At 35.6% G+C, this 25,542-nt stretch overlaps 1 protein-coding gene and 1 non-coding gene across 6 annotated transcripts in view; both read left to right on the forward strand.

Moving 5' to 3' along the window:
- ARL15 (ARF like GTPase 15) overlaps positions 1–25,542 on the forward strand; it is a 381,079-nt gene that overhangs the window by 159,117 nt on the left and 196,420 nt on the right. The window lies entirely within an intron of this gene.
- LOC141570857 (U7 small nuclear RNA) lies at positions 233–296 on the forward strand. Its single transcript, XR_012495302.1, has one exon. It is a non-coding gene; the product is annotated as a U7 small nuclear RNA (small nuclear RNA).

Genomic DNA, 25,542 nt, shown 5'->3' on the forward strand with positions numbered 1-25,542 from the left:
GCAACGTGGGGGGCACTGCTGCCTGCTTCTTTTAATTTCTGCTTTTTGTACCCAGGCCATTTGATGTCTTTCTCGAAAATAAAGCTTTCTTCCTTCAGAATCTTTTATTAAAACTTATTTCAGAGGGAAGAATAGCTCTTTAAATTTCATCTGATTTGTTTTCACAGTTCTATGTATATTATGATTATTCCCCCCATATCTCGACTACCATGTCCTCTTAAAAAAATAATCCAAGTGTTTACAGCTCTTTGAAAATTTGTCTAGTAGGTTCTTTGGTTCTTACTGGAAGATCCCCAATGCATAGAAAAGTAAATAAAATAATCCAACTAAATACCTATGAATTTAATGTACTCACTGGCTCTGAGAGTCATGCTATACAACAAAGACAGAAGAGGAATCAAGACAATGTGAACCAATAAACGGGTTGTGTATTTGAAAAAGAAACAGTAGAGGCAGACGGATTTGAAGAAGTTATTATGGCCACATTGCTTTGGGGACAACTGAAGTTGCCTAGATTGCTTGCTGGTGTAGGAGAAAGCAACTTGCTGTCCAAAACTGTTTTAGATATCTCTGAACATGAGTTTCTATGGGGGAGGTGACAAAAAACCATGTCCCTGGCAAAGGAACATGACAGCACAGAGTGGGGGCCAATATAAGGGCAGATCCACAGAATTCCTTACGACCTTGTTCTAAGCTAAACTGAGGTCAGCTACACACAAGTACATGTGCGTATTCTGCATCTGTTGTACAATTACAAGGAAGAAATGTGGTTCAGCAAGTAGAGTGTAGCCTCAAGACACTTTGTCCCTCTCTGCATTTGAACTTCTTGTTGTTTTCTTATCTGCAAAATGTAAGTTTTAATAAATCATCACTACTTATTTCCCAAGGGATTGGGCTGGAAAAGAAAAGTTAAATTGCCTAAAGCTCCTCAAGAGAGATGCTTTAAGAATAGACAGTGATATTTCCACTAATTCTCTTTTTGTAGGTGTGGATCCAGTGTGATATATAATATTGAATGATTGAAACTTCTTGATATAGTATTGTTTCCTTATCTAGGAAAAGAACCAGACCCTTCTGGATTGGGAGCAGCCAGTTAACTCCTGGCTCTCTGAGCTGTGTACTTTCTCACTTAGGCTTAGGCTATAGTAGGGGAAATGATATTGGTATAAAGCCAAGTCACTTGGATGTGAGTTAAAAGGCCACAGCTATCTAAATTGGTTGAACAGGATCCCAGGGTGGTGGTGTTCAAGCGTTTTTTACACTTGCTAAGGGAAAACTGAGCCAAATATTCAGCAGAGCCAAATAAATGAATCTAGGGGCCCAGAAGTCTGTTACTGGCTGATGTAGACCTGACCTTAATTTTTGTTTTCTTCTGGAGAAGTGCCCTAGGACTTTTTTTAAATTTGTCTTCCCAGTCATAGTTTGTATAGCACTTAATAATCGCTTCTTCTATGACTATATACATACGTATAGAATGTTCTAGAAACTAGTTTCCTGGCCTTTTAACCCCACCCACCCCCCTTGGCAATAGGGATCTCATATGCCACTGAGGCTGCTGCCTCAACCACTGTTTCCTCTTTAGGGGCAATCAGGTCATTTCATATCTTACGGCTCTACCAAACTTGCTCATAGCACGTTTGTGTTGGGTTCTTAGCTTAACTTCTCATCCCTCACAAGGGAATAGGTATTTCTGTTTCTCCCAGGGGTTGCCATAATAGCAACTAATTTTCATTGTGTATTTGGTTTCAGCGTGGTATTGCAGCAACAGCACTGGAAGTCAAGAGACCAGTTTTTTCCGCTAACAAAACAAGCTCTGGGACATTGGGCAAGGGATTTAACTTTTCCAAGGCTGCTTTCTTTTATAGCAACTGAGGATGCTAAGTGTTCTCCAGTTTGGTATAACACAACTAACTAGTTTAGTTTTTATCTTGAAACTCAGAGTATCTACTTTGCTGTGTCACCTAGAAACTATAGAGCCACTCATGTCTAACAACTGTGCAGGATTAGAATGCATTATCATCTCTATCATCCTTTAACTTTCACTTCCTCAATTTTTTTTTTGTACAGTGGACATTTCAATAAATCTCATAGTTTTCTTTTTGTGTGTATAGTACGTGTTTCCCCGAAAATAAGACCTAGCCGGACAATCAGCTCTAATTTGTCTTTTGGAGCAAAAATTAATATAAGACCTGGTCTCATATTTTACTATAAGACCAGGTCTTATAGAATATGATATATGACATGATGTAATATAATAAAATATCCGGTCTTATTTTACTATAATATAAGACCAAGTATAATATATAATATAATATAATATAATATATACCGGGTCTTATATTAATTTTTGCTCCAAAAGATGCATCAGAGCTGATTGTCCATCTAGGTCTTGTTTTCGGGGAAACACAGTATGAGTCAGGCTATCCTTATATAAAATAACAACTAATACGAACTGGACAATATTATTATCACTGTGTTATTTACTTTGACGAGCATTACAGTTTGATATGGGAAGTACTATTAGGTTGGTGCAAAAGTAATTGCGGTTTTTGCAATTACTTTTAACCCTTTAAACCGCAATTACTTTTGCACCAACCTAATATAACCGGATTGAGTACAAGATGCAATTAGGATTATATAGAAAGAACGAAGGAGATAGCACAGAGGAAAAGGAACTCTAGGAACAGGAAAAGATGGGACAGAAGTTATGGAGGTGACAGTGGGTCCAATTTTGTGCCATCCATAAACCGAGCCCACCATCACCTCTTTGACTTATGTCTCATCTCTTCCTTTACCTAGACTGTCTTTTCCTCTGTGACGTCTCCTTTGTCCTTTTTTTAAGATTTCAATTGCACGTTGTACTAAATCCTGTTATAGTATTTATCATACCAGCCAATAAAATTATGAAGAATTGAAAAACACACTGTAATCTTTAAGGTTCATGGTATTGTGGTATAAAATATATCAGTAGTTCAAAGCTGGAAGGAAACTTGCTAAATTATACCTCTATATGCTAGACTAATGCCAGCCCCTTAAGAAGCAAATTGTTGTTTTGTTGAATTAATTTCAGTGAATATTGAATGAACACTAACTATATGCCAGGCCCAGAGGATACAGTCCCTGCCCCCTGCCCCCAACTCTCTCTCTCTCTCTCTCTCTCTCTCTCTCTCTCTCTCTCTCTCACACACACACACACACACACACACACACACTCCTGTGAGCCCATTTCTTTGAATATTTTGATGGGAGAATGATAATGGCTTTAATCATTATGGAAGTCCTCAGAAAAAAATTGAACAGCTCTACTAGATTCCTGTAATTGGAATGGCAAGTTAACAATTGTTGGAAGAGGTAATATAATATAATTTGATATAATATAATTTAATATAATATAATATAATGTTTGTAGCTATGCATCACTTACCAGACTAGGTTGATTCTCTGCAATTTCCTTCAGCTGAACAAAATAGAACTGGTTAGATTTGTTTTGAGGCATCACAATTTGTTGCTTTTAATTTCTTAAGGTCCAAAGTATTGTTGGAAGGCTCTATTGAACATCATCGATCGTTTGAATCTTGAAATTCACTGATATTAATGGCATCATTGTGAGAAGTAATAATGTGAAGAATTTATTGTATAAATTACTTTTTTTATGTTTCAATTACTTTTTAAATACAAATAGGTGAAGCCCTTGTGAAGGAAAAATTGAAGGTAGATTTCTTTAAATGTGTCTATTCACTCTCCTATGCCAAAATTTCATGAAATGACAAAGTATATTAGAAAAGAGACAAACAATAATAAATTAAATCTATAACAAAGATAGATTTAAATCTATAATAACTAAAGGAAAGCAAGACAAAACTTGGGTACAGACAATAGAAACATGAAATAAAAGGGGAATTCATCAGGATTATTAATCAAGGAGCTTATCAGAGTTATTAATTGGGGCTTTACGTTTGGAGCTCTGCCTTTATTTTTCCTCTCTCCTTGTGTTAGGTAGTAGATAGCAGCTGTGTTTACCCACAAACTAAATCTTTGAATGTGGGTGCTGGACTCAGAGAGGCGGGGCACTGCCCAGTAATGTACCAACTGCCAGGTGGGTTAGAAAGCCCACACACACACAGGAGACAAGCAACTTATCTACCCCTATTAATTACTGGAAACAAGCAGTGATAAACAAAAGAGCTGGCAAACAGAAATTCTCAAACAAAAGATAAGCATATAATAATGACACACCACAATAATGAGGAAAATCAACACCATGAAAGAAAGACACCCAATCAAAAGTCAGAAGAAAAAATGTCCAAGGACATAGAGATAATAGAGTGATCAGAAGAAGACATTCAGGGAGAGGAAGGAAGGTTTTGTATTAATGAAAAAGAATATAACACAGAACTTGGGAAATTAAAAATTGACTTTAAATTTTTAAATGCAAATGTCAGTTGACACAACTCAGCTGTAAATTATTGAAATTTCAAGATTGAGCTAGGGGATTTTCTCAGAATGCTTTGCAAAAGGAATATTTTGTAAGTATGAGAGAAAATCTAAGAAACAAGTAATAGTTATAAAAGTTCAAACATCCCTCTAAGAAGAGTTCTAAAAGGAGAGTAAAGAGAAACTGGAGAGAATAAAATAATCAAAGACAAAGAGGCTCCATATGAAAAAAAGAGTATTCAGATTTAATGAGCCCTCTGATTGCCAAGAAAAGACCCATACCTAGGCATATTGTGAAGAAACCATTAATTTTAATCATTAGAAACACACACACAAGAAATAGCATTATTTGTGATTTCAATATGGGAGCTGGCAGAGTCAGGTAAAGAGAAAGAACCAGGAAACTATATCATTTTCTTATTTAGAAAGTAGATTGTAGTTAACAAAAGAAAATTTGAAGTTTAAATACGTATTTTTTTAAGTGTTAAGGGTAAGCACTACAACAATAAAATAGGATGATGTATATATATACATTTTTTTGTAAAAAGTATCTGAAAGCTTACATATTCAATTAATATAATAAATTGTCTTAGAGAATTGAATGATAGTTCTCTGGGATCAATTACAATATTTGCTTTTTTTGTATCATGTGAATTTTTTCATGAGAACTCTTTTTAAGAAATGTTTTAAGAAAGAGAATACACTGTAAAGATAGAAAACAAAGGTTATTTGATAAATTCAGCAAAATGCAAAAATAATAATGCAAGAATGGAAAGAAATAGCAAAACAAAATAACCAAAAAAAAAGTTATGATAAATTGGTACTATCTATATATACATCAGTAATCACAATAACTGTAAATAGATTAAATTCCCCTTTTATAATATGAGTGGCATAAAAATAATTATAACATATTCAGCTAAATCTAGTGATGAGAGACAGTTCTACAGCTAAAAGATGCATTAAGCTAAAAATAGAGGAATAGGAAAGATATCCCAAGAAAAGACTATTGAAATGAAGGCAATGTTAATATCAGATGAAATGAAATTCAAAGCAAAGAGTATTTACTGGAATAAAAGAGATACACTAAGATAACTGAGTAATCATAAGCTTTTACATATTTAACTACATAAGTGTGAACTATATAAAGGAAAACAAAGAAAAATATAAGAAAAAGTCAACAGATTCATAATCAATGGAAGAATTTAGCCATACTTTTTTCAGAAGACAACAGATCAAATAAATAAAAATATATGAAGGATTTAAATAGCCAGTAACAAATTTCATCTAATTCATAATTACATATAATTTTATACTCAAATAGAAAATGCATATTCTTTTGAAATACACAGATAATTTTTGTACACATGACCATGTATAATGTTTTCTGACTAAAATCCAGGAAAATTAGAAATTAATAGCAAGTAGATAAAAATAATGACATATGAAACAAAATTTAAAAGTACTCCAACCTCATACAGTGTACAAAAATTATATCAAAATAGATCCTAGACCTAAATATAAAACCTGAAACTATAAAACTTCTAGAAGAAAACATAGGAGAAAATTTTTGTGACCTTGGGTTAGGCAGGGATTTCCTGAATAGGACACCAAAAGTGTGATCCATAAAAAGAAAATTGGTAAGTTGGAGTTTGAAATACTTAAAGACTTACTTTTTGAAAGACATTGTCAGAGAATGAAAAGATGAGCTATAGGCTAGGTAAACATTTGCAAATCATATATCTAATAAAGAAATTGTCTCTAGAATATATAAAGGGCACTCAAAATTCAATAAGAAAAGCAACTCTTAAAAATGGTCAAAAAATTTGAACAGATGCTTCATCAAAGAAAATACAAAGAAAGTAAATAAGCACATGCAAACATGCTCAACATCATTAGTCATTAGGGAAATACAAATTAAAATAACCACACACACTTTAAAATGTCCAAAATTAAAAAGCCTGAATATATCAAGTGTTGACAAGGATGTAGAAGAACTGGAACTCTCATTCACTTCTAGTAGAAATGTAAAATGGTGTAACCACTTTGGAAAACAGTTTGGCAGTCTCTTAAGGTAAATGTAAACCAATCTTGTAATGAAGCCATTCTACTCTTAGGAGAAATGAAAACTCATGTTTACGCAAAATCCTGTACACAAGCGTGCATAGTAACTTTATTTGTAATAGTACAAAACTGGAAACAGCCCAAATGTAATTGATTGGTGAATAGATAAACAAATTGTAATTTATTCATACCATGAAGTAGTATTCAGTAATAAAAAAGAGAGAACTATTGGTACATGCGACAACATGGATGAATCTCAAAGTAATTCCAGACAAAGTGGAACATATAACGTAGTATTCCCAATCTGCAATAAATTTATATCCCATTTATATAAAGTTCTAAAAATCACAATGTAGTGTTTAGTGACAGAGTATTTCAGTGACTGCCTGAGGGATAGGGACAGGAGACAAAGGGATGGGTATCATGGAGGGATTAAAGGGTTAGGAGAAAATGTGTGTCTGTGGGGGGGGGGTGATGGATACACTTATTATCTTGATTGTGGTGATAGTTTCTCAGATGCACACATATGTCAAAACTTATCAAATTGTATAATTTCTTCCAAAATGATATGTCAGTTTTACCACAGTGAAACTATGAAAAATGTTCTATGCCCTTAGAAATTAAAAGATACTCTTTCAATCATGTCAGGTTAAAAATCATTGAAAGTTTGTTTTATGGAGCACTTATGACCGTTTTCTTGGATTGCTTTCCAGTAAGGAGTTATTGTAAAAAGCCAAGTTAACGTTCATGGTTTAAAAAAAGATAAACGTGACTGGGAAGAGACTCAGGAAAATATCAATTTCTAGATAATCGTATTTGCTGAATTGTTAAGATTAAATACATAAGCACTTAAAACTCGAAGATCAAGATGTTATCAAATCCGTCAATTTAATGCGTAGATTTTAAAAATCTCAGTGCTAATAAAAGAAGACAGATTGATCTGTTGCTGTGTACAGCAACACTCAATTAATCAAAGAAATACATATGTTAGATTCGGTATACAAAGAGAGAGAGATTTCTCAGAATAAACCAGTTGTGGTTCATTCCATAGGGATACTCAAAATCAAAGGGATGCAATATTCTCTTCTTGAGCTGATCTTACACTATCCAGATTGTACCTCTGGTTAAACTTTTCCAGCCATACCTTATTTAAGCATAAAAAGTATTATATTTTTCAATTGCGTTTTTCCTTGTTTCAGTTTGCAAGTCCCAGCAAAATGCCTGGTTGAAACCGATATGTGTATGTTTATCTGTAACAATATTCTACACATAATAGGCTTAGAGAGTAGAACATAATATATTTTCTCTCACTGTACTTTGCCATCAAGTGATCCCAGTAAGTTCTATGGAGTGGGAGCCACTGCTGCCATGTTCTTTTTCTTTAAGATGGTGACGTATTTTAAATTTGGGTGTATAAATATAAACCCCTTTGTCTCAACACCATAGTTGGTGGTACCACCAGAGGTGGTGACGGAATCACCATATTATTAAACAATCTACCCTTAAGGACTCAAAGGCAGAGTGCTAATCTTTTCGTTTCAGTTTTCTTTCTTTTTCTTCCAAAATTCTCTAAATAGATTTAGATATCAATGAATTTTTCCTCTTACTAATTAGATTGAGTGAGGATAGATCTAATATAAACTGGGAAGTTAAAAAATGCAGAGGCAGCTTCTTGGGAGCTTAGTTGTCAGGTTGAGTGTGGGATTTTAAGGTAGATAATAGTCAGATAGATACATTTAAATTTTTAAACATGGGTGCCTTTGTTGTTACTCTTTTTTATATACTTGTCTATTTTTGCAAATATTTATCAAGTTGTGGGGCCATTCTCTCTCCTTGAGCAGATGGAAGTGTATTAAAGTGTTAATGTGTTAAGATCCAAAATGATTATACGTTAAATCTAGAGTCTAGAAAAATACATAGTTTGTAGGTGTATCTCTGCACAGGCTTTAAACAAAATTTCCTAGTCATTTTAGATTCTACATGTGTCCATAGAAAATCGGAAGAGTCTCGGGCTGGAAAACACTGAAAGCATTTGACTTTGTAGTCTTCTTAATTCTGCATAAGAATGATGACAGCTAGTGGCAGTAGACATTTCAGAACTGAAATGTAGATTACTCCTCATCCTCTAAAACTGGTAAATATAGATTTGTTTTTTTACAGTTCCATTAAAAGCTTGTTTTCCCTTTCTGAATTTGTTGTGCGTGTTACTATCATGAAGCTAAATTTAATTCTTGGTGTAAATTTGGATGAGGACGCAAAAACAAAAATCAAATTAATTACCCTAGGGAATTTTTAACATATATATATATCAGACATCATATTGTGGATAAAAGACAGCAATACTGAGCACAAGAACCTTTGTATTAGGTGAAATTACTTTTTAAATATTCTTCAACATTACTTTCTGTATTTCTTCAAATACTTGAAAAGGCCCATGTATGCAAGGGAGCTGAGAGGAAAGATCCCCATGAGTCCCAGGTTTCTACAGATCATGAAGGAAGAACAATGGAGGGTAAAATAAATGACAAAAACAAATACTTCATATGAGGGCCGGATACCTTCAAGATACCTTGAAGACTCTTGTTTTCTAAATATTTAACTGTTGTCAGCCTTTGCCATGGCTTGCTTTTTAACTTTGCCTCCCTTCTCTTTTTAAGGTTAAATGGCTTCTCTTCTTCTGTAGGCAGGCTTGATGTGTTGGGGCTTTGAGCCTTGGAACCTGCCCTTCATTTTGTGATGCTTTTTGTCTCAGGTATTAAACATCTTCTTGTCCTCCAGATAGAACCCTCGCCGTTCCTTTGTGCTGGTACTTCCTGGAACTAAAACAACAGAGCTTTCTGCTTGGATGAACCTTTCCACCCCATGTGTTCTCTCCTTCAGGTGTCTGAATTTTGTTTCTCTTCAAGTCAGTGGAAGGAAAAAGGAAAAACAATCAAGAAACTATGTAGGTCACTTTCCATTGGTTTTTTTTTTTTTTCATTCTAATGTGAAAGAGGTTATAATTATTTCTGAATGCTCAGTTCCACCTAATTCTGCCTTTCCCTAAACTGTTCTGCTCCATTTGACTTAAAGCTCAATTAAAGGTTTTGATTGTTTTGTTTTTTTTAATTTGCATCAGGGAGTAAGGGTGTGAACTTAGCAAGCTTTGAATGGTTTATCTCCCAAAGCTTTTGTCAGAGACTAATGGACAACCTTCTCCCCTAATACTTCAAGACATGATTTCACAAAATAAGACCTTTTGAAAGCAAAGTTAAATATTGCAGTTTTCCTCTTAATAAATAAAGGACAACCTTTTTGCATTGCCTTTTGCAGGAAGCATTGAGTGCCACCCAGATTTAAAGGAGCTAGCTTACTTCAGTTCAATTATTTGCATGCTGTATACTGTTAAAAAGACTCTGTAAAGTGGTGCTGGGATTTTAGGTTACTGTGATTTGGGCACCACCCCAATACCTAAGTGCTGCTGTGTTTCCCTGAAAATAAGACTGGTCTTACACCGTATTTCCCCGAAAATAAGACCGTGTCTTATATTAATTTTTTGCTCCAAAAGATGCATTAGGGCATATTTTCAGGGGATGTCTTATTTTTTTCATGTACAACAATCTTCATTTATTCAAATACAGTCATGTCATCTTCTGGAACATTGTCATAACATATTAAGTGCGTCTGTCTGGCTGATGATCTTAACTGGGGCTTATTTTTGGGGTAGGTCTTATTTTCCGGGAAACACAGTTTTAATCATCCGTGGACACTGTGCTTTTGCAAAAATCAGTGGATGCTAGTTATTTCTTATTTAATTTATTACTGAGGTCCTGCTCTTTTAAGTATATAGTTGTTCTCTGCTTTATGAAAAACCTTACATATAAAGTAAAAGACTTACACATTTATAGGTCTTATTAAATCAATTGTAGTATTATGAGATAATTATTAGTTTTGTAGGTTTCACTCTGAATTTTCTTTAAATATTGAAGTCCTTAGTACATTTTAAGTTATTCGATTTAGCTAAATATTTTCAAGACCATTTCTAAGGCACTGCTCTAAAATTCTCTTTTATAAGTCTTAGGGCAGTGTTCTGCATATTTTCTCATCCTACTTTTCTTTAAAAACATCTTCTCTTAAAAGGATACTAGTCCATTTTACTGGGTTTGAAAATTACCTGGAATCCATCATGTGCAACTATCTTACACAACTTTAACTTCAGCTTAAATTACTTTGGGAAAACATTTCATAGGCTTTTATGAAATTAAAATATACTCCTTTGTCTATCATCTGGGACAAAATGTCTCTGAAAGAGGGAAAGAGAGCAAAGAAATAACGAGCATATGATGAGGAATCTAGTGAGTGAGAGCAGAGAAAGTTTTGAGAGGACGCTCCTATTCTTACTCTTCTATCTTTATATCTTATATCTTGATAACTACCTTGGTCTTATCTTGGCCTATTAATTGAAGAAGCTGAATTGTTAACTTCGATTGGTGGTATGGCAATTAACATTTTAATTTTTACTAGTATGGGTTTTCAGTGTTTTATCTCTTTCATATGTGTCTTGTAGCTCTTCTCTCAGATAGGCTAGGTCTAGGGTGCCATTTAAAGAGAAGTCAGCTGACAGCTGGGAAAAAAATCGTGGCTCGCCAGATTATAGCCTAGAAGTGTAAAGCCCCATAGAAATACAGTGTGGCCCTGGGCAGAAAGGAAAGACTCAGAGTAACATGTCCTTGCATAGCGTCCCTCCCTAGGAAACTTGTCCAGGGAGTTCAACAAGGCAGGTCACCAGAGGAGGACACAAAGGGGCAAGTACAGGACTGCCACGTATGCACCGTAGGAAATCTTTGGGGCTGGCACATGTCTGCCATGGCTAACCTAGAATACATCACTTTGGTGGTTGCTGGCACCACCCTTGTTTTCAATGCACAGTGGATGCTGTGCACTGTTTGAACGTTGCTACAGCTTGCTGATCTGGGGGAGCCCAAAGCAAAAGAAGTTATCTACTGCAGTTCTAAATCAAGTTTTAAAACAATAAAACATTTTAATATCTGTAGCTGGAAGGGAAATGTTTGGCACTGTGTAACTGGCAGGCAAGAGTGTAGTGACTGAAGAAGAGGTGATTCTTGGGCCAGTTTTGGACACACACTGAACTAAACTGAAAGGAACCCAGGCAGACTCTCCTGTCTGGCTTCCCAGTAAAGTCAGAGGGGACAGTCCTGGCAGTACTATGGATTTGTATGCTGAGAGAGATATAAACAGCAAAACTCTCAGCCCTGTGGCTATAAAAAGAAATATTTTTTATGATGTAGTCGTTGTTTAAGAACAAGCTGTGAGTTTTGTTTAACATTTATTTCTGTGCAGTTCAAAAACCAGAATTCTATCTGCTTGTGTGCTTAAGCTCTTTCAGATGTTTTTATTGTGTAACATTTTCTCCAGATTCTTCCTTTAATGTATGGTGGCATTTTTGTGTGTTTTTTTTCTTTCTCACAATCTGTTAAAAGATCAGTTTGTGTGAATCTTGACACTGTGATGCTGTTTCATGGTTTTAATTTGAATGTGAGTTGTTGCAGCTGGAAGCATATGATTAATGGCACAGACTTGTTTGTCACAAAAAGCAGATGATATTTTTACATTTCATTGAGATGCATTGAAAAATTGACTTGTTGAGGTTGTACTAGACGTCACATTTTATTTAATTCACTTTTGAATTCTGCTTAGAATTTGAATAGTATTAAACATGTAGATATGTATCTCTGGTGATGCAACTGGCTGTTGGAGGTATTTGAAGGATAGCTTGAAAAATTGGATATTAAATATATACTATGCATTAGTTGATTAGTCAACGTGTTTTGCTGGGAAAATTGTTCTCAATGAGTCTGGGATTCGGTGTTAAAAAGAAGGTGGGTATGGTTACAGAGTTTAGAAATTCATTCTTCTTGATCGCGTATGTATTTTTATATACTTTTTCAGTGTACCTACATATTAGACTGATGTTGCAGGTCTCCCATACCTGTTGGCGTGTTGGGGAGTTGTGACCCACACAAGACGTGGCAGTGTCTACAGATATCTGCCATCACTCTGGGTTGTGGGTGCATTTGCTGCAGTGGCCCAAGCCATCCTTTTCAAAAACAACATCAGAAACATTGTGTAGCAATTCCTTTCAGCAGTGAGTCCCACAGGTCATTTGAAGCCTGTTATGGCAGTCTGAGTTATAGCTGTTTGATCTTATAAAATAAAATGAAACCATACATGTTAAATCAGGTGTTACTTAGTCAAACTTGATACACCAGAAAGGAATTTGCTCTTTTCAAATCTCTGAGGTGTGGCTGTACAGTCTCAAACTGAATACTACCACAGTATCTCACAAAGCACGTTTATATGCCATATTTGAAGAGCTTTCATGATCACAATCATTACAATTTACCAAAATCTAACTTTCTGTGTCTTTGCTCAGATTGATTCAGGTCAGCTTTGTGGAGCCATACTCCATGAATAATATATCTTCCCTACACAATAGCAATGTGAAACTTGCTATTATATACTCTGAACGATCCTTTTCCAAGCTGAATATCTTTCATTGCTTCAGCTGCTTTCCATACTAGATGATCTCCAAGTCGATCACCATTCTGTTGCCTTCTTCTAAACAAGTTTTAAATTGTTGTGGTCCCTTTAAAACGTGTATGCAGAAGCGTGATGCTCTCGATGGGGTCTGACCTGCAACCCTAGTCTCTCCCCTGTCAGGCACTATGTTTCTCTTAAAGCCAATCGTATGTGCCACAGCACCCCATTGGTTCATATTGGATATGCTGTCCAAACACCCAGCTGTTTTAAGTCAGGTCTCTTCCATTCTGTTCCTCCACAGTTGGTTTTGTTCCAGACATTACTTATATCTCTATTAAATTTCCTTGTGTAAGCGCTGGCTTATTGTTCCAGCTTGTCAAGAACTTTTAGACTTTTTTTTATTCTGTCCAACATTCTAGCAGCTTTGTGCCATCTGTAAATCTTAAAATGATGCTGTCAAAGTTTTTATTCAATTAAAATTTATAAACATGTATCTAATCGTCGACTCTGTGCCAGTCTCATGCTCCCTGCTAGGGATAACAAGCTGACTAGAAATGTAATCATTCCTTCAGGGAGCTCACAGGCTATAGGGAATAATAGACATGTAATTATATAACTATACTGTAGTGTGATAATTGCTATAATAGAGTTACGTGTGAAGTGCTGTGAGATCCAATGTTGGTTGCAAATCATAGAAGATCCAACACCTTCCATGTTGGCACAGATCCATGAGTTTTAGGGTATGGCTGTTAAATCAGTTATAATGCTGCCTAACGACTGTCATCTGATTTACTTTCTTTCTTGCCCAAGGATACAAGAGACTTGTTAAATATTTTGCTGAAATGATCTCATACTATGGTGTTCCCCAAATGTACCAACCTGACATGTCAGTCCAAGGGAACTGAGAATTATTTTGTAAGACTTAGTGACCCCATGTTGGTTCATGATGATCCCATTTTTTAAATCTGGGTTGATATTTGCCTATTATCAGTCTTCTGGTAACTTTCCCATTGTTCATGGTTACATAACATTTAGACTGGTTTCATGATGACATCTCAGTTTTTCTTGCTATCTTGGTATGTAATCTGTCTGGATCTGGAGACTTGAATTAAAGCACTTTCTGCTATCTTCAAATTTATCTTTCTCTTAACTCTTTACAGATTGAAAATCACTCTTTTTATTCCAGCCCTGTTTTTTTTTTTTCTTTCCTTTTTATCTGTTCTTAACATTTTTGCAAAAATAAATTCATTTTTAGCCTTTAATCTTCTTTGTCTTTATTGTACTTTCATCACCTTTTAACTATCTTCCTTTTTAGGATGACTGGTCATGGACTGGTTTTTCTCCTCTGCCTCTTCCTCCAATTATTACATTGAAACCCTAAAGTCTAGCATAAATGACCGTTTTTGGTAATACTCATATGGTCGGTAGGAAAACCATTTCTTATTTGGAAAACCATTTCGTATTAACCATTTCTTCTTTGATGGCCACAATTAAATTCAGAGACCTGGACTCTTCATTATTTTCTCATCCTTCTTTGCTATTAAAATGTCAACTGAAAAAAGTAGAAGTTTATCAGAACTGAGGACTTTATAGCAGCCATGTATTTAATGATAAGCATCTGGCTCTGATAACATGACTGATAATAGCAATATACCTACTGGAAAACTCAGGTATTTGGCCATGAGCAGTGCTCGTGTGGTACTGCCAACCTTTGCCACTCTGTCTCCTCTTCGGGTTCTACTCCTAACCTACTCCTCTTATTGACTCATTTTCTCAGCACATCTGTCAATTCAATTCAGTCTGATTTGTGACTCTTTATTATGGCTTAACAATTTCTAGTGATTAGTCATAAAATAACTTAACTCTGTTTTTATGTTCTTGGTAGATAATTCCTTGATCCCCTATATATCTGTTGTCCTGTATACGATTTCTGACAATTAAGTTTGCAAACTCATCCTAGAAAAAGTGCTACATACCTCATTGCTGAATATCACTGCGGTCACCTTCGAAGTACTCCCCTTGGAAAGTTATGCACCAGCGCCAGCACCTAGTCCACCCTTCAAAGCAATTTTGGAACTCCTTTTTTGGCATGGCCATCAGAGCTGTCATCATATTCCCCTTGATGTCCTGAATGTCATCAAAATGTCTTCCTTTCAACATTTCCTTTATCTTTGGGTAAAGAAAGAAGTCATTGGGGGCCAGATCAGGTGAGTAGGGAGAGTGTTCCAATACAATTACTTGTTTACTGGCTAAAAACTCTCACAGACAGTGCCGTGTGAGCTGGTACATTGTCATGATGCAAGAGCCATGAATTGTTGGCGAAAAGTTCAGGTCATCTAACTTTATCACGACGCCTTTTCAGCACTTCCAAGTAGTAAACTTGGTTAACTGTTTTTCCAGTTGATACAAATTCATAATGAATAATCCTTCTGATAATCAAAAAAGGTTAGCAATATTGTTGCAAACCATTTCACGAATTGTTGGACCTCGTATTTTGGTATAGAACTAACATTTTCATATCTATCATGATTTTTTTTATAAAAGTACATTTTTATTGAATTTTTGAATGTTTCTTTAGATTATATATTTAAAAAGTTCCAGGGTCAAAACATTTTAAGGTTCTTAATAATTACATAATACAAAATAGCTTTATTGAAAATTTGCATGGATTTGCATTCCTATTAGGAATACATTCTATTATCTTTGTTATTTCATCTTTCCCTGTTATTGCAGATCATCATTTAGATTTTTTAGGCAGTTTGATAATTGAAAAATGGTACCGTATAATTTTACTTTACATTTTTTGGTAATTGAAAGTAAAATTTTTATCTTTGTATCTCCTTTGTAATTGTCTCTTCGTGTCTACTTATCATTTTCCTACTAACAGTATGTCTATTTTTGTATACTAGTTAGTCCAGGTGAATTTTCAGGTTGAAAGATTCCCTTGAGATTTTGAGTGATAGTGATTAAACTCATTAGTAAATTTGGAAAGAATTGATATATTTATTATATTGATTCTTCCCATCTAGAAACATGATATTATGCTTCATTTATACAAATGTGTGTGTGTGTGTGTGTGTGTGTGTGTGTGTGTTTCATACAAATTTTGGAATTTTTTTCTATATTAGCGTATTTTATTGTTATACATGGATTTTTAAAAAATGTTTTCCAATGTAGTAGTAAAAAGATATTTTAGAATATTTTAATTTTGTTTTTAATCTTTTGACTTTGTAGGCATACAGTCATCATCTGCGAATAATGATTTTGTCTCCTCTCCAGTGTTTATACCTCTTATGTCAGTTTGCTGCCTTATTGTATTAGCTAGACCTTTAAGAACAATGCTAAGTAATTCTGGTGATAGTGGAGCCACATTAATTTTTATATCCTTCGCACCTCATGTAGTACTTGGCACATAAAAGTTACTCAGAAATTGTTTACTGGAGTGAATTAATTTGAATTTAGCTGTTAAAGAGATTTGATTCTAGTTGACAAACTAAAAACTGTGTGTAAATAACAATCGTACAAAATCTAAAAGTTACAAATGATATTAAAAATTACAGAAAATAAAGTCCTGTGGCTCTCTAGTGGGCAAAAAAGATTATGTATAGGTGCAGTAAAAGGAATGGTTGTGGTGCAGGTGGTATTTAATGCAGAACTTGATAATAGGTTATACACAAAAATATAAAGATGAAGAGAAAGGAACAACCCAGCAGAGGGAAAAGTCATAAGCAGAGGTGGTAGCATTTGCAAAACATGATGGGTGGAAGGTGAAAATGTGACCAGTTCATTTTGGCTGCTGTAAAGTTTCCATAAATAATGTGGAAGCGTTCAAGGTTAGAAGATGAATTGGGTCAAGATCATCAGGATTCTTGAATGCAGGCTAGGCTCTTTTCAGTGGTGCTTCCCAAAGTTTTTCACATCATCAGACACGTTAAAAATGATAATATTTGTATCCATATTGGGATAAACAGAAACTGTGTACTGCTAGAGGTGATGGCAAGAAATAGGGACATTATGCCCCAGGCCCCACTGGACCCCTCAGTGGCTACAGGATTTCAGCATATCTGTAAACCTCCCAAGGCACATTCATGTTAGGAAGAAGGGAAGATTTCATCAAGGTGTGTTTTCTCTCTCAGATTTCAACTTAAAACTGTTCTGAGCTTTCTGCCAAGCAAACCACCTCCTGCCCTCCACACACATACAGACTCTTCTTTACATGTACCGCGTGTTTCCAATTCCCAATTCAAGTACCAAGAGTACCATTCATTTACTTTTCCTTCAAAACCATGGCTTTTAATTATAAGAAGAAATGACAATCTACTTGTGTCCCAAGAAATTCTTTAATTTCTTACCCAGATTATGGTTACAGATATATTCTAGATTTCTCAGGCTCATATCATTGCTTCATCTGACTTGCTTTTAATTTTGTGATCCTTTTGAAGAATAATTACATTTCAGTACTAATGCAGCTGAATTTTAACATGAAATTCTCTCAAGATTGGTTATGATCCCCCTATAAGTAAACATACCATCTCTAAGAATCCTTTCAGGGAACTAGTACATGACTCTGAAACAGTCATTAATCAAATTGTTACACTTCAAATCTGAAAGAGCTATTGTAGACTGTACACAAAATTACCTTAATGGATGCATTTTTTTTTTTGTATAAAAGGACTTCCCTTGATTAAAGGGTGAGATTTAAAATACCACAGTACCACAATTTGACCACGTTACATCTTCATTAGCTATTGCTTTAGCAAAGAGGGTACTTCTCAGAGCACGTACTCTCCCTGACATTTAACCAGTTAATTAAGAGTATAAAAATAAATTATGGTATATTGCTTTAAGACATTTTAATACCGATAATGGGTTAAAAACCTTACAGTTGATTTTAAGACTTTGATATTCTTATACGAGTGTGTTATACATTTCACAGTAGTATTTCACTTAGACATTTTGGAAACTTCTGAAGCTATATTTTTAGTACTGAAATGTTATTTTAACAAATGGATATTTGGTGATACTCAGGATTTGTTGTTAATTCATTTTAGATGTCATGATGGTATTTTGTTTATGTTTTTTAAAAAGAATCCTTATCTTTTAGAGATAGATACAAAAATATTTACAGATGAAAGTACGCAATAGATGAGATTTGCTTCTAAATAATATGAAGGAGGAATTAGGATTAGAGCAGGTTGGCCAGAATTGATGGTTGTCAAGGTTGAGTGATGGCATTCATCATACTTTTCTGATTAGTTGTATGTGTTCAAAATCTCCATAATAATAAATGAAAATATTAGGAATATAATTCTTTTTTTTTGATGAACATCAGAAACACTACACTGCTGTCAAGAGGGCGGGTAAATTGTTCCAATGCCTCATTAAATCTGAACTACTGTGCTGTTAAAATTTCTGTTCTTTGCTTTTTTTCTTTCATAGTTGACCTCTCTTTTTCTTCTTTAAATTCTAAATGTCTTGATTTAGTCTCTTTTGTAGCTATCTCTTCTTGCTGCTGTCCACATGCCTGTATCTGGTGGATTTTCTCTCTCCTCTGTCTGCCACGTAATGATTTACTACTTGTAATATACTCTGAGCAGGGAGCCAAGACACTGACCACATTTTTTTTCTAGGCAAGTTTTCTGTGTGCGCCTGAGGGACTTTTTAGGGTGTGAAGTGTGTGAATTTTAGGATTCTAATTTGGGGACATTTCTGTTGGCTGCCCCATGGCTCCTAGTTTTTATCTGTGTTCTAGATAGTTGAGCTCCTGAGTCAGGCAGGAGTTATGTCCACTTGGTTCACACTGTGTGCCTAGTGCGCATGACTGTGTTATGTACATAGAAGCCACTCAATAAATATTTCCCAGCTAATTGAATGAATCAACAATATAAATCTGATGACTGTTTTTAATGCAGCGAACATGAGTTGATTGAAGATTATATGCTTGTTCCTATATTAGCTTCCTGAAATATCCAGAAGAAATGGTATGAAAATACTTGTTCAGAGAATTGTCAGCCTAGAGTGGTCAGTAAGGACTGGACATATAAAAGCACATGCATTGTTACAAGTGTCCTAACACTGAAGGGATATAAAATTTGCTCTATGATCACAAACGATGGAGCAAGCCATTTTGTAAAAATAAAATTAAAGAAGGCTTTCACAAGGAGATTACGTTTGGGTTCAGACTTGAAGTGTGCATAGGGCTTTTCTAGGTATGCCATGAGTAGAGCAGGAAAAAATATGAAGCTGCCAGATGAAAACATGGTGGCATTTCAAAGTGTCCAAGAGCTTGGCAGTTATACTGGGGTAAATCTGGGTGATTGATGATTGACCATTAGCAGTAAGGGGTATAGGATTAAGAATGACTCTTAAAATTCACAGTCTGGATGGCTGCCAATCTCCAGACAGGGAATTCAGGAGGTTTGTTTGGGAAAGAATGCATGGCAAGAATGAGTTCGTTTGAGGACAAGCTGAGTTTAAAATACCTGGGAAGCATGTAGAAGAGAATAGACTTTAAGGAAGAGTATTAGTGCTTGGGAGAAATTAGATGAGAGCATTTGAACTGACAGTTTTCAGGATATTAGATGGAGCTGAAACAATGTGAGTAACGACATCCCCAAGGAGGATGTATAAAGTGAGAAGAAAGAATTCTGGTGAATATTAGCAGAGGTAATTCTGAATTGGAGATCTGTGTACTCTGCGGATAGAGATCATACCTTTTCCATTTTCTTATCTCTTTAGTATGACACAGCCCAGCACACGGCAATCAGTAACACCCTCACAGCAGGTTTTTGGGTTTTTTTTAAATGTTGCCTTGAAAGAAGCATTTTAAGAATGTAGTAGGTGCTGTTTATGAGAGAAATGATGAGTTGCCAGTAAGACAAAGGTAAGTTTTTTCCCCCTTTAGTTCATTAATCCACATTTTGGAAGTTTCTGTCTGGCTCAAAATTCATTTTTAGCTTTGCGTTAGTCATCTATTACTAACAACTTACTAGAGACTTAAAAAAGCACACACGTTTTTCCTTGATAAGTTAAACACAGAATTACCATATGACCCAGCAATTCCACTCATAGGTATATACCCAAAAGAATTGAAAACAGGTGTTCAAACAAAAACTTCTACACCAATATTTATAGCAGCTCTATTCACAGTAACCAAAAGGTGGAAACAACCAAAATGTCCGTCAGCAGATGAAAGGACACACAGAATGTGGTATATCCATACAATGGAGTATTCTTCAGCCATAAAAGGGTCCCTTCTAAGCTCACGTTTTTGTTTGGCAAATTTCAATTCCTTGGAGATGGTTAGACTGAGGGCCTCAGTTCTTAGCCAGATGTTGGAGCCAGAGGATATCTACAGTTCCTTGGCACGTGAGCCTCTCCAACATGGCAGTTTGCTTTATAAAAGTGTCCAAACCGAGGAGACAGTAGAGCTAATCTGCTATCAAGATGGAAGTTTCCGTCTTTTGTAACCTAATCACGGAAGTGACATCCCATCACTTTGGCCATTCTGTTGGTTATAAGTAAGGCACTAGGCCAGCCCACACTCAAAGAGAGAATACGCAAAGGTGTTGATGCCAAGAGGTGGGGATCATTGCGGTCATCTTGGAAGCTGCCTGCCACAAACAATAAGGGGTTACTGTTAACGTTTCTGTGAGACTTTGGTTATTTACATTGGGATGACCATATCCTCTTCTTGACAGAACCTTCCTCATGTAGATTCAAAAGTCATTTACTGAGTACTTACAACTTTATGGCAGGTATAAAGAAAGAGATGTGGTCCCTGGCTTTATAGAAATTTAATATGGGTCATTCTCTTAATGCTTTCTACTCTTCTGCAGAAACGGTTGCTTAGGCATTGATGATTTACAAGGATATATGACCTTAGGTTGATTTATATACTAAGGCTGTGTATATGAGCGTGTGTGTGTATTGAATGAAGTTTATAGCAAGACCATCATTTTTCTCATTAAGGAAGAAATAAATCTTGAACGATGCAAACCAAAAAATGGGTTAGGGTGAATAGTGTGTTTTTCTTCTCTAAAAAAATGTGTTTTTTGCATGTGGTTTAGTCATGTGTATATAAGAGAAACTATTCAAACTAGCAACAAGTCTCTGATAAATATGTTTAAAATATTTTTTGAGGACAGTGATCCTATGTCAGATTGGCATACTTTTTTTTTTATACATGTCTACTCTATAATTGTTTTCACTTATCAAGAATAAGGGCATGAAACGACTGATGTGTCCTCATTAGTCAACTGTGAGAATAAGTCCTCACCTAGTATCCAAGCTTTCAGAAAATTCAGCATTATGAACCTTAATGGATACCTAATAAATGTTTCTTCTCATGTAGTCTGTTTTCTGTCCTCAGGCAAATATGTTATTTAACTGTCCCAATCTAAATAAAACTTAGACAGTAGGCTGAGCATCATTTAAATTGCACTGTCTCTCTCTCTCTCTTATCTTTTGAGTGGGTTCTTCATGGGAAACTGTATTTGGAAATGAAGTGCTTGACCTCAGGCAATATTTTAAACGTATTTGTCTTCTCTTTAGCTAGTGCACTGATTCCTAATCTTATACTGTGCCACTCTACTTTGTGCATCCCTCTTCCCTAGTGCTTGATGACACATACACACACACACTTATATTTTAAAGTTAATTAAAATTAATTTCATTTTGAGAGCTCCTCTTGTCTCTTGAGATAATTAGAGATATCCCATGGCATCAAAGACAGAAGGTCGACAATTATTGAGTCAGTGATTAGTTACATGTGAAGAAATCTGTTATGGTATATGTGATGTAGTGGGCTAATCTTGTTTTAATATATAGTAATTGTGTAAAAAAGGAAGTCTGATTACCTTAAGATAACGTTTGAATGATTCATCCAGCTTTGGTTATAGAAAGTATTCATTTGGAGTTGTTTGAAGTGGAGTGATCATGTCACTAGCATCCCGTTGGTAATGCAGTTTCGAAGCACATGGGGGAAACTTCAGAGAACAGACAAAAAGAGATTGCCCTGCTTTAGAAAGAAGTTCAAGGAGAAAAAGAGTATTTCAGACAAGAATTAGGAAAGGAAAGGAGGGAGCAAGGAAGGGTTTTTTAGACTGAATAAAAATATGAGACTGCTTATACTCAAATCCAAGGTCAAGTAATTGGCATATTCTTTCATTCACGTATTAATTGACTTAATCAACAAATATGGAGTGCCTGCTCTGTGCCGGAGTCTGCACAGACACCTGGGGACACAGTGGTGAATACTCCCAACAAGGAGGATCTTGGGAATTTTTAGCAAAGTTGTTAGTAGTGCTATGGAGATAATACCTGGTGGAATTGGTATTTTTGCATAAAAGCTACAGAAAAGCTGTGAGAAAGGGGGTTATAAACATTTGCAAGAATTCCAGAGAATTAGAGCTCATTTTGTACTTAGGTATGTTTGCTTTATTTCCTATTCATAACATTGTACTTAAAAGTAGTCCTTGACGGTAAAAAAGAAAAAAGAACACTTATCTGGAAATGGTAGCCCTTGCCGTTAGCCACACTTCTTCAGTTCTCGCTGCTACAGCCATGTGAACCAGTGGCTTTTTTTTGATCATCCACATGTTTATAACAAAAGGGAGGGAGATATAAAGTGTAATGATTGTTTCGTGTGTATGTATGCCGTATGTCAGCCTTGTAGACAACTTTAACTCACACACACGATATCAGTTTGTATAATATTAGTGGTCAATTTGGGTTTTTTCATATGAAATATCTGAGTGTCACCTTAACGTTAAGTGATTAATCCCAGTTTCTTTGAAACTCTAGCTGAAGACATCTGTACTAAAGGAACGTGCATATTCATCTGAAGAAGAGAAGTCTCTTCTTTAATGTTGGGCAGAAGAAATCTGGACAGCAATGGGAAGGAAGAAATGGAGTAATACAGAGTGCTCGAGGCTGAGGGAGGTCCAGGATATAGCCGAGAGTTACTAGAAAAGAAGTCAGGAGCCATCCCCAAATATAAGACTTGGTTTGTTCCTGCAGCATTGGCTCTATTGGGAATCATAAAGGAACCTCTTCTCCTTTGGCTGTTCCTTTCAGTACCTGGTGGACTTTTACTTCTGTACCTTAGAACACAGGTTAGTGCAGTAGTTCAAGTTATAGGCTTAAAGTGGTAGCCAAATAATAATAGTAACAATACCAAGAAAATAATAATTAACACTGAATGAACATTTAGAATATTCCAAGCACTATGCCAAATGAGTTATCTCTTTTAATCACTGTTATCCGTTGGGGTACCTAAGTATTATTATTTTCTGCCTTTTGTTGAAAGAGAAACTGAGGCTTAGAACATTAATCTGATTATCCAAAGTCACTAAGATGACATATGGCAGAACTAGGATTTGAACCCAGTGAGTCTGGCTTCAGAGCCCATGCTAGTATTCATCACTCTACTGTCAGAGCTCGCCTGCCATCAGGACCGAGTCCAACTCCAACGCATTGCTTTGTTATCAAGGAAAATTGTGTAACAAATTCTGAAGACATTTGCTATTCTGAAAGTTTTGGAACGTATCTGATCCCTAAGCTGACAGCCGCCCACATTTATTTATGATTTGTAAAGTACATTGACTTTTCCAAATACTTAATTCAAATTATAATGTATATTAGCCTAAATTAAATATTGGCATCATTTCCGTGACGTCTAGCCTGTTCCTCTGCCATTCACTATTTTATGCTTGAGCCAAACATGAATCCTGGCTGTACCTCTGCAATCAATAGTGTGAGAACAAATAGAACCAAAGGAATAGTCCACAAAGAAAATCTTCAATCTTCCTTACGGAGTTGTAATAAGCATTTCCATCAAGAACAACATAGAGAATGTTAAAGGAAGAAAGGGTAAATATGGGTGGGATCAAGTAAATATTGTAGACCAAGCAGAATTCTCTTAAGGTTTTATAACACGAGTAGGTTGTATAGTAATCATTTGTTTTGAGGGCAAATTCATCACAGAAATTGCAGTTAGAGACTAATATTATACCTTTGAGTTTCAAGGCTTATAATCTGTGACTCAAATTATTCTTTATTGCTCTATAGAAAGAGACATTAGATGGTTTTAAACTTTGTGAGCTGTGAATTTGTATTAATATAGAGCTTCATGTTAGCGCTGTCGATTTTGGCACACACTTATAAGTTAAAGTTTATAATAAAAAGAAATACTGGTGGGTGAGAAATGGCTAGCTATGCTAGAATGCTATATAGCATTTTCACAGTATTAAAGGATCTTATTTCACCCTGAGTATGTAACAAACACCTTCCACTTCAGCCAGAAAATTCCCATTTGGCTCTTCCCAATTTGTTGCTTTGGTCAATGGCAATTTCAACAAAATTGTTATTGGCTTTTCTAGTCTGGCCATCAGATTTTCCAGACTACTACAAATGTACTTTGCTTTTTTGTGTGTCATGCCAATAGCTCAGGAAGTAGTTGCTTTGTAAACATTTGGAGCTATGCAGGTTGTGATCACCTTGGTGTTTGTGGGTCTAGGAAGTCAGCCCTTGGGCTTTTACAGGAGCACAGAAGGGAACAATTCTCCAGAACTCTTCCCAGAACTTTTTATTTCTGTGCTTTCAGGTTCTCATGGCTTCTGGTTCTGTTGGGTATCAGGATAGGTTAAAGGGTCACAAATAGGATAGGATCAAAAAGGATCACAAAGACAGGGTAACTTAATGCGCCTGTGTTCTCAGTACAGTGCTTACTTAGCTCTTGCTGCGTGATGGCTGCACATTTCCAAATACTGAAACAGAACTGAGAAAGGCTAAGCAATGAGTAAAATTAAGTTTTATTGTTTATGTGTTTTAATTTCAGATGTTGTGTAAGAAATTCCTTGCAGAACTGAGTATGTGCCAGAAACCTAAAAACTACATTTTAATAACTGTAAACCAACAAACTACAACCAGCAACCAAAGTGATAGGTTATTTCATGGAATGAATTAGGTAAATTCTACATTCTGCATTTGAGAAATCTGAATGAATATTTTATAAAAGATTAATCAATTCGTTGAAAAAATAGTGATTGAATTCCCACTGTGTCTAAGACTTTGTCAGGCGAACGTGATAACCACTACACTACGGAAACAAGACTTTGTGTTGGATACATTTAGAGTATGGAAATGAACTAGACACACAAAAGCCCAAGACTCTCATATGGCTCTTTTAGTCTAACCAGGAAGATGAAATATGCATTCAGATAGCATTACTACAAGGTGGAAAGAGGAACTAAGAGAAATAGACTAAAAGTTTCTATTATGAGCAGAACCAAGAGACATAGACTAAACATTTCTGAGAAATTATTTCTACCTGGAAGATCATGGAAGGCTTGGTGGAACAGGTGATGTTTGATCTGGACCTTGAAGGGCATATAGTGGTTTGAATGTGCAAGAGCCAAGGGGAGAACTGACATGCTGGGAACTCCAGGCAGAGGGGATAACACAACCAAACACACGAAGGTGAAAAGCCCGGATGTGGTTCAG

The sequence above is a fragment of the Rhinolophus sinicus genome, linkage group LG03 (genome assembly GCF_036562045.2).
Source record: "Rhinolophus sinicus isolate RSC01 linkage group LG03, ASM3656204v1, whole genome shotgun sequence".
NCBI classification, from domain to species: Eukaryota; Metazoa; Chordata; class Mammalia; order Chiroptera; family Rhinolophidae; genus Rhinolophus; species Rhinolophus sinicus.